Raw genomic sequence first — 10377 nt, forward strand, 5'->3', positions numbered from 1 at the left:
CCTCTGCCCATGTGAGAGGGTAAGTCTCAAACACTCTCCCCCATGGTTCTTCCTCTGCCCATGTGAGAGGTTAAGTCTCACAAACTCTCCCCCATGGTCCTTCCTCCGCCCATGTGAGTCGGTAAGCCTCACAAACTCTCCCCATGGTCCTTCCTCTGCCCATGTGAGAGGGTCAGTCTTACAAACTCTCCCCCATGGTACTTCCTCTGCCCATGTGAGAGGGTAAGTCTCACACACTCTCCCCCATGGTCCTTCCTCTGCTCATGTGAGAGGGTGAGTCTCACAAACACTCCCCCAAGATCCTTCCTCCGTCCATGTGAGAGGGTAAGTCTCACAAACTCTCCCCCATGGTCCTTCCTCTGCCCATGTGAGAGGGTAAGTCTCACAAACACTCCCCCATGGTCCTTCCTCCAACCATGTGAGAGGGTAAGCCTCACAAACTCTCCCCATGGTCCTTCCTCCGCCCATGTGAGAGGGTAAGTCCCGCAAACTCTGCCCCATGCTCCTTCCTCCACCCACGTGAGAAGGTAATCTCAGAAACACTCCCCCATGGTCCTTCCTCCGCCGATGAGAGAGGGTATGTCCCACAAACTCACCCATGGTCCTTCCTCCGCTCATGTGAGAGAGTAAGTCTCAAAAACTCTCCCTCATAGTCCTTCCGCAGCCCATGTCAGAGGGTAAGTCCAGCAAACTCTCCCCCTTTGTCCTTCCACACCCATGTGAGAGGGTCAGTCTCGCAAATTCTCCCCCATGGTCCTTCCTCCGCCAATGTGAGAGGGTTAAGTCTCACAATCTCTCCCCCATTGTCCTTCATCCGCCCAGGTGAGAGGGTAAGTCTCACAGACTCACCCCATGGTCCTTCCTCCGCCCACGTGAGAGGGTAAGTCTCACAAACTCTCCCCCATGGTCCTTCCTCCGCCCATGTGAGAGGCTAAGTCTCATAAAATCTCCAGCATGGTCCTTCTCTGCCCATGTGAGAGGGTAAGTCCCGCAAACTCTGCCCCATGCTCCTTCCTCCGCCAACGTGAGAAGGTAATCTCAGAAACACTTCCTCAGACCATGTGAGAGGGTCATTCTCACAAACTCTCCCCCATGGTCCTTCCTCCGCCCATGTGAGAGGGTTAAGTCTCACAATCTCTCCCCCATTGACCTTCCTCCGCCCATGTGAGAGGGTAAGTCTCACAAACTCTCCCCCATGGTCCTTCCTCCGCCCAAGTGAGAGAGTAAGTCTCACAGACTCACCCCATGGTCCTTCCTCCGCCCATGTGAGAGGTTAAGTCTCACAGACACACCTCATGTTCCTTCCTCCGCCCATGTGAGAGGGTAAGTCTCACAAACTCTGCCCATTGTCCTTCCTCCGCCCATGAGAGAGGGTTAGTCTCACAAACTCTCCCCCACGGTCCTTCCTCTGCCGATGTGAGTGGGTAAGTCTTACAGACTCATCTATGGTCCTTCCGCCCCCCATGTGAGAGGGTAAATCTCGCAAACTCTCCCCATGGTACTTCCTCCGCCCATGTGAGAGGGTAAGTCTCACAAACTCTCCCCCATGGTCCTTCCTCCGCCCATGTGAGAGGGTAAGTCTCACAAACTCTCCCCCATGGTCCTTCCTCTGCCCATGTGAGAGGGTATGTCTCACAAACACTCACCCATGGTCCTTCCTCCAACCATGTGAGAGGGTAAGCCTCACAAACTCTCCCCCATGGTCCTTCCTCCGCCCATGTGAGAGGGTATGTCCCGCAAACTCTGCCCCATGCTCCTTCCTCCACCCACTTGAGAAGGTAATCTCAGAAACACTCCCCCATGGTCCTCCCTCCGCCGATGAGAGAGGGTATGTCTCACAAACTCACCCATGGTCCTTCCTCCGCCCATGTGAGGGAGTAAGTCTCACAAATTCTCCCCCGTGGTCCTTCCTCCGAAATTGGGAGAGGTTAAGTCTCACAAACTCCGCCTCAAAGTCCTTCCTCAGCCCATGTCAGAGGGTAAGTACAGCAAACTCTCCCCCTTTGTCCTTCCTCCACCCATGTGAGAGGGTAAGTCTCGCCATCCCTCCCCCATTGTCCTTCCTCCGCCCATGTCAGAGGGTCAGTCTCGCAAACTCTCCCCCATGGTCCTTCCTCCGCCCATGTGAGAGGGTAAGTCTCACAAACTCTTTCCCATGGTCCTTCCTCCGCCCAGGTGAGAGGGTAAGACTCACAAACTCTTTCCCATGGTCCTTCCTCCGCCCATGTGAGAGGGTAAGTCTCACAAACTCTTTCCCATGGTCCTTCCTCCGCCCAGGTGAGAGGGTAAGACTCACAAACTCTACCCCATGGTCCTTCCTCCGCCCAGGTGAGAGGGTAAGTCTCACAAACTCTTTCCCATGGTCCTTCCTCCGCCCAGGTGAGAGGGTAAGACTCACAAACTCTCCCCCATGGTCCTTCCTCCGCCCATGTGAGAGGCTAAGTCTCATAAAATCTCTAGCATTGTCCTTCCTCCCCCCATGTGAGCGGGTAAGTCTCACAAACTCTCCCCCATTGTCCTTCCTCCGCCCTTGTGAGAGGGCAAGTCTCACAAACTCTCCCTCCTGGTCCATCCTCAGACCATGTGAGAGGCTAAGTCTCACAAACTCTCCCCCATGGTCCTTCTCTGCCCATGTGAGAGGGTAAGTCCCGCAAAATCTGCCCCATGCTCCTTCCTCCACCCACGTAAGAAGGTAATCTCAGAAACAGTTCCTCAGATCATGTGAGAGGGTCAGTCTCACAAACTCTCCCCCATGGTCCTTCCTCCGCCCAAGTGACAGGGTTAAGTCTCACAATCTCTCCCCCATTGTCCTTCCTCCAACCATGTGAGAGGGTAAGTCTCACAAACACTCCCCCATGGTCCTTCCTCCAACCATGTGAGAGGGTCAGTCTCACAAACTCTCCCCCATGGTACTTCCTCCGCCCAAGTGAGAGGGTTAAGTCTCACAAACTCTCCCCCATGGTCCTTCCTCTGCCCATGTGAGAGGGTAAGTCTCACAAACACTCCCCCATGGTCCTTCCTCCAACCATGTGAGAGGGTAAGCCTCACAAACTCTCCCCCATGGTCCTTCCCCCGCCCATGTGAGAGGCTAAGTCCCGAAAACTCAGCCCCATGCTCCTTCCTCCGTCCACGTGAGAAGGTAATCTCAGAAACACTCCCCCACGGTCCTTCCTCCGCCGATGAGAGAGGGTATGTCTCACAAACTCACCCATGGTCCTTCCTCCGCCCATGTGAGAGAGTAAGTCTCACAAATTCTCCCCCGTGGTCCTTCCTCCGAATTTGGGAAAGGGTAAGTCTCACAAAATCTCCCTCATAGTCCTTCCGCAGCCCATGTCAGAGGGTAAGTCCAGCAAACTCTCCCCCATTGTCCGTCCTCCACCCATGTGAGAGGGTAAGTCTCGCCATCTCTCCCCCATTGTCCTTCCTCCGCCCATGTGAGAGGGTAAGTCTCACAAACTCTCCCCCATGGTCCTTCCTCCGCCCATGTGAGAGGGTAATTCTCACAAACTCTCCCCGATGGTCCTTCCTCCTCCCACATGAGAGGGTAATTCTCACAAACTCTCCCCGATGGTCCTTCCTCCGCCCATGTGAGAGAGTAAGTCTCACAAGCACTCCAACATGTTCCTTTCTCCGCCCATGTGAGAGGGTAAGTCCCACAAATGCTCCCCCATGGTCCTTACTCCGCACATGTGAGAGGGTAAGTCTGACAAACATCCTCCATGGTCCTTCCTCTGCCTATGTGAGAGGATCAGTAGCACAAATTCTACCCATGGTCCTTCCTCCGCCCATGTGAGAGGGTAAGTCCCACAAACTTTCCCCCATGGTCCTTCCTCCCCCATGTGAGAAGGTAAGACTCACAAACTCGCCCCCATGGTCCTTCCTCCCCCCATGTGAGAAGGTAAGCCTCACAAAAGCTTCCCCATGGTCCTTCCTCCGCCCAAGTGAGAGGATAAGTCTGACAAACAATCCCCAATGGTCCCATCTCCGCCCATCTGATTGGGTAAGTCTCACAATCTGTCCCCGATGGTCCTTCCTCCGCCCATGCGAGAGGGTAAGTCTCACAATCTCTCCCCATGGTCCTTCCTTCGCCCATGAGAGAGGGTCAGTCTCACAAACTCTCCCGCACGGTCGTTCCTCTGCCGATGTGAGTGGGTAAGTCTCACAGACTCACCCATCGTCCTTCCTCCGTCCATGTGAGTGGGTAAGCCTCACAAACTCTCCCCATGGTCCTTCCTCTGCCCATGTGAGAGGGTCAGTCTCACAAACTCTCCCCCATGGTCCTTCCTCTGCCCATGTGAGAGGGTAAGTCTCAAACACTCTCCCCCATGGTTCTTCCTCTGCCCATGTGAGAGGTTAAGTCTCACAAACTCTCCCCCATGGTCCTTCCTCCGCCCATGTGAGTCGGTAAGCCTCACAAACTCTCCCCATGGTCCTTCCTCTGCCCATGTGAGAGGGTCAGTCTTACAAACTCTCCCCCATGGTACTTCCTCTGCCCATGTGAGAGGGTAAGTCTCACACACTCTCCCCCATGGTCCTTCCTCTGCTCATGTGAGAGGGTGAGTCTCACAAACACTCCCCCAAGATCCTTCCTCCGCCCATGTGAGAAGGTAAATCTCACAAACTCCCCCCATGGCCCTTCCTCTGCACATGTGAGTGGGTAAGTCTCAAATACTCGCCCCCATGGTCCTTCCTTCACCCATGTGAGAGCGTAAGTCTCACAAATTCCCCCCGTGGTCCTTCCACTGACATTGTGAGAGGGTAAGTCTCACATCTCTCCCCCATGGTCCATCCTCCGCCCATGTGACAGGGTAAGTCTCACAAACACGCACGTATGTTCCTTCCTCCGCCCATGTGACAGGGAAAGTCTCAGAAACTCTCCCAGGTGGTCCTTCCTCCGCCCACGTGCCAGGGTATGTCTCACAATCTCTCCCCCATGGTCCTTCCTCCGCCCATGTGAGAGGGTAAGTCTCACAAACTCTCACCCATGGTCCATTCTCCGCCCATGTGAGAGGGTAAGTCTCACAAACTCTCCCCGATGGTCCTTCCTCTGCCCATGTGAGAGAGTAAGTCTCACAAACACTCCAACATGTTCCTTTCTCCGCCCATGTGAGAGCGTAAGTCTCACAAATGCTCCCCCATGGTCCGTCCTCCGCACATGTGAGAGGGTAAGTCTGACAAGCATCCTCCATGGTCCTTCCTCCGCCCAAGTGAGAGGATCAGTAGCACAAAATCTCCCCCATGGTCCTGCGTCCGCCCATGTGAGAGGGTAAGTCCCACAAACTCTCCCCCATGGTCCTTCCTCCGCCCATGTGAGAGGGTAAGTCTCACATACTCTCCCACTTGGTCCTCCCTCCATCCCTGTGAGAGGGTAAGTCTCACAGACTCACCTCACGTTCCTTCCTCCACCCATGTGAGAGGGTATGTCTCACAAACTCTGCCCATTGTCCTTCCTCCGCCCATGAGAGAGGGTTAGTCTCACAAACTCTCCCCCACGGTCCTTCCTCTGCCGATGTGAGTGGGTAAGTCTTACCGACTCACCCATGGTCCTTCCTCCGCCCATGTGAGACGGTAAGCCTCATAAACTCTCCCCATGGTTCTTCCGTTCCCCATGTGAGAGGGTAAATCTCACAAACTCTCCCCATGGTACTTCCTCGTCCATGTGAGAGGGTAAGTCTCACAAACTCTCCCCCATGGTCCTTCCTCTGCCCATGTGAGAGGGTAAGTCTCAAACACTCTCCCCCATGGTACTTCCTCTGCCCATGTGAGAGGTTAAGTCTCACAAACTCTCCCCCATGGTCCTTCCTCCGCCCATGTGAGTCGGTAAGCCTCACAAACTCTCCCCATGGTCCTTCCTCCAACCATGTGAGAGGGTAAGCCTCACAAACTCTCCCCCATGGTCCTTCCTCCGCCCATGCGAGAGGGTAAGTCCCGCAAACTCTGCCCCATGCTCCTTCCTCCACCCACGTGAGAAGGTAATCTCAGAAACACTCCCCCATGGTCCTTCCTCCGCTGATGAGAGAGGGTATGTCCCACAAACTCACCCATGGTCCTTCCTCCGCCCATGTGAGGGAGTAAGTCTCACAAATTCTCCCCCGTGGTCCTTCCTCCGAAATTGGGAGAGGGTAAGTCTCACAAACTCTCCCCCATGGTCCTGCCTACGCCCATGTGAGAGGGTAAGTCTCACAAACTCTCCCTCAAAGTCCTTCCTCAGCCCATGTGAGAGGGTAAGTCTCACAAACTCTCCCCCATGGTCCTTCCTCCGCCCAGGTGAGATGGTAAGTCTCACAGACTCACCCCATGGTCCTTCCTACGCCCATGTGAGAGGGTAAGTCTCACAAACTCTCCCCCATGGTGCTCCCTCCGCCCATGTGAGAGGGTAAGTCTCACAGACTCACCCCATGGTCCTTCCTCCGCCCATATGAGAGGGTAAGTCTCACAAACTCTCCCCCATGGTCCTTCCTCCGCCCATGTGAGAGGCTAAGTCTCATAAAATCTCCAGCATGGTCCTTCCTCCCCCATGTGAGAGGGTAAGTCTCACAAACTCTCCCCCATTGTCCTTCCTCCGCCCTTGTGAGAGGGTAAGTCTCACAAACTCTCCCCATGGTCCTTCCTCCGCCCATGAGAGAGGGTTAGACTCACAAACTCTCCCGCATGGTCGTTCCTCTGCCGATGTGAGTGGGTAAGTCTCACAGACTCACCCATGGTCCTTCCTCCGCCCATGTGAGTGGGTAAGCCTCACAAACTCTCCCCATGGTCCTTCCTCTGCCCATGTGAGAGGGTCAGTCTCACAAGCACTCACCCATGGTCCTTTGTCTGCCCATGTGAGAGGGTAAGTCTCAAACACTCTCCCCCATGGTCCTTCCTCCGCCCATGTGAGTGGGTAAGCCTCACAAACTCTCCTCCTTGGTCCTTCCTCCGCCCATGTGAGAGGGTAAATCTCACAAAGTCCCCCCATGGTCCTTCCTCTGCCCATGTGAGTGGGTAAGTCTCAGAAACTCGCCCCCATGGTCCTTCCTCTGCCCATGTGAGAGCGTAAGTCTCACAAATTCCCCCCGTGGTCCTTCCTCTGACATTGTGAGAGGGTAAGTCTCACATCTCTCCCCCATGGCCCTTCCTCCGCCCATGTGACAGGGTAAGTCTCACAAACTCTCACGTATGTTCCTTCCTCCGCCCATGTGCCAGGGAATGTCTCAGAAACTCTCCCAGGTGGTCCTTCCTACGCCCACGTGACAGGGTATGTCTCACAATCTCTCCCTCATGGTCCTTCCTCCGCCCATGTGAGAGCGTAAGTCTCACAAACTCTCACCCATGGTCCATTCTCCGCCCATGTGTGAGGGTAAGTCTCACAAACTCCCCCCCATGGTCCTTCCTCCTCCCACATGAGAGACTAATTCTCACAAACTCTCCCCGATGGTCCTTCCTCCGCCCATGTGAGAGAGTAAGTCTCACAAACACTCCAACATGTTCCTTTCGACGCCCATGTGAGAGGGTAAGTCTCACAAATGCTCCCCCATGGTCCTTCCTCCGCACATGTGAGAGGATAAGTCTGACAAACATCCTCCATGGTCCTTCCTCCGCCCATGTGAGAGGATCAGCAGCACAAACTCTCCCCCATGGTCCTTCCTCCGCCCATGTGAGAGGGTAAGTCCCACAAACTCTCCCCCATGGTCCTTTCTCCGCCCATGTGAGAGGATAAGTCCCACAAACTCTCCCCCATGGTCCTTCCTCCGCCCATGTGAGAGGGTAAGTCTCACAAACTCTCCCCCATGGTCCATCCTCCGCCCATGTGAGAGGGTAAGCCTCACAATCTCTCCCATATGGTCCTTTTTCCGCCCATGTGAGAATGGAAGACTCACAAACTCTCCCCCATGGTCCTTCCTCCCCCATGAGCGAGGGTATGTCTCAAAAATTCTCCCCATGGTCCTTCCTCCCCCCATGTGAGAGGGTAAGTCTCACAAACTCTCCCCCATGGTTGTTCTTCCTCCCATGAGAGAGGGTAAGTCTCACAAACTCTCCCCCACGTTCCTTCCTCCGCACATGTTAGAGGGTAAGTCTGACAAACTCTCACCCATGGTCCTTCCTCCACCCATGTTAGAGGGTAAGTCTCACAAACTCTCCCCCATGTTCCTTCCTCCCCCCATGTGAGAGGGTAAGTCTCACAAACTCTCCCCCATGGTTGTTCTTCCTCCCATGAGAGAGGGTAAGTCTCACAAACTCTCCCCCACGTTCCTTCCTCCGCACATGTTAGAGGGTAAGTCTGACAAACTCTCACCCATGGTCCTTCCTCCGCCCATGTTAGAGGTTAAGTCTCACAAACTCTCCCCCTTGGTCCTTCCTCCGCCCATGTGCATATAACTGGGCGGAGGGCTTGTCCTCTGCATTGTCGATCTTTATATTCCTTAAAGGGAAATCTCCCCCCTTGGGGCTCCCCTAATATTCTAATAAACCATAGAGGGACGTTTCACCTCGATAATATCTTTTATGCCTTGTATGGCCATATTAAAGTGTCGGGCAGCACTTCGTTTTTTTGCCCATACCTCTACATTGGGATTGTGTCTTTTGAGGTCGGGAATGAGAAGGATGATGCTGGATCTCTCCTGGGGCGTAAAAGGCTGTGCCTCGCCCAACGTACCCCGTCCACCTCTATCTGTATTTTGGGCTCCTACCGCCTGGTTATCTCTGACGGGGGCCACGGGATTGGATTTTTCGGCCCCTGACTGAAGCGTTAAGTGGGTTGGGTGGTCTCGACTCGTAGAACTTCTACAGTCCCCGACCGGGGCCTGGGATTTAAGGTCGATGTATCTCGAGTCTCTTTTTGTAGAGCCTCGACAATGTCACCCAAGCATTTTAAGTTGTCTATATTCTCAGTCCCTGGTGGCTTCAGGTGCAGGAGACTACGGAACTGGACTTTAGCCTCCTGCACGGGTCTCAAGATTTCTTGTAACAGGGCCGGTCTCCCCCCCCCGCCCCTCGCCCAGAATTATGGTTCCCATCTGATCCATCTAACTAGCACACAAAACCGTCCCGTAATAGACTTGTTTGGCGTCCTTGTGTTCCTCCCGCCACTTTATTTGGTCAACTACTGGGCTTGTTTCTTTCCACCCATTTTTAATCATCTCACTTTGAAATTTCAAATTAGCCTCTCGGACCCATGGAACAAGAGTGACAATGGTGGACATAGCTGGAACATCCGGTGAAGGAGGTCTCCCCTCTTCACCCATGTGACCTCTGTTAATTGTTACGTATATTCTTATACTCTATCGGCCCAAATGTATCACCTTATACTCTAAGTCAGAAATATACATTTATGTCTAATCAACTCCGTCAGTCCACAGTCTCCATGAGGAATAATTTACTATGTGGGTAATTTAATACTGACTGGCCCATACACGGTTTTAGCCCCACTGGTGAACGAGCGTGTCCTTGTTACTCCTAAAAACCTTACTCTGACTTCTTCCCTTAGGACGCGATGCGGTTCTCGCCTCAGTTGTCAATTCCAGTGTTGTTTAACTCCGATGGTACTTACGTGCAGTATCCCACTTCTGACACCAACTGTTAGATTCGAATTTGGAGAAACTCCAGACAGAGACGGAATTGAGGCGAAGTACAGAATTTATTAAAACAACTAATTGAAAATTGTGCACAAGGGAGAGCCACTCAGCTTGCACAAGCTAGGGGTGCACTCTCAGGGGACAAGCAGTTGATCATTCCAGTTATGCAATTCTATAAGCAACGCCCACTTACCATAGAATGGGGGCGTTCACGTACAAACAGTGTCACAACAGTTGCTCTTTATTGGTTTATGGGGTTACTCACTCAACTGTCGGCCCACCCCTTGAACTCGGGTACACTCTGACCATGCCAGTCACAATGTTGGTCGTATAATCCAACATCACACATTCCTGCTGTTATCTCTTCCCCGTTGTTGGCATAGTTTATAGTTTGAGAAAACATGTTCATATGTAAATCAAATTGCCAAAAATGTGCACATTCAATTAAACTATGAACATCTGGTCAAATTTCTTGCTTCCATCTCAACTGATGAAAATGACGCCTACCTTTTTTGTCATCGTCTAACTTGGATGTGTGGCTCTCAATCCCGTTAAAAAAGTCGTTAATAAAATTCGTGAATAGTTAAGGTCCCGAATGTGATCCCTCAGAGACATCACTCGTCATATGTTGCCAATTAATGGAAATGATCATTATCCATAAACGATGTCTCCTGTCGCACGACCAATTTCCAAGCAGGTCAATAATTTGCATTCACTTACATGAGTTTCAACTTTAGCTAAAAGTCCCTTATTCGTGACATTATCAAATGTATTTTTCTCCATGTCTACTAACTAATAATGATTTGTGAACTGGCACACATAATCC

Source organism: Somniosus microcephalus, unplaced genomic scaffold (genome assembly GCF_052327205.1).
Source record: "Somniosus microcephalus isolate GS21.2 unplaced genomic scaffold, FLI_Smic_1.0 unresolved_chr6, whole genome shotgun sequence".
Taxonomy (NCBI): Eukaryota; Metazoa; Chordata; class Chondrichthyes; order Squaliformes; family Somniosidae; genus Somniosus; species Somniosus microcephalus.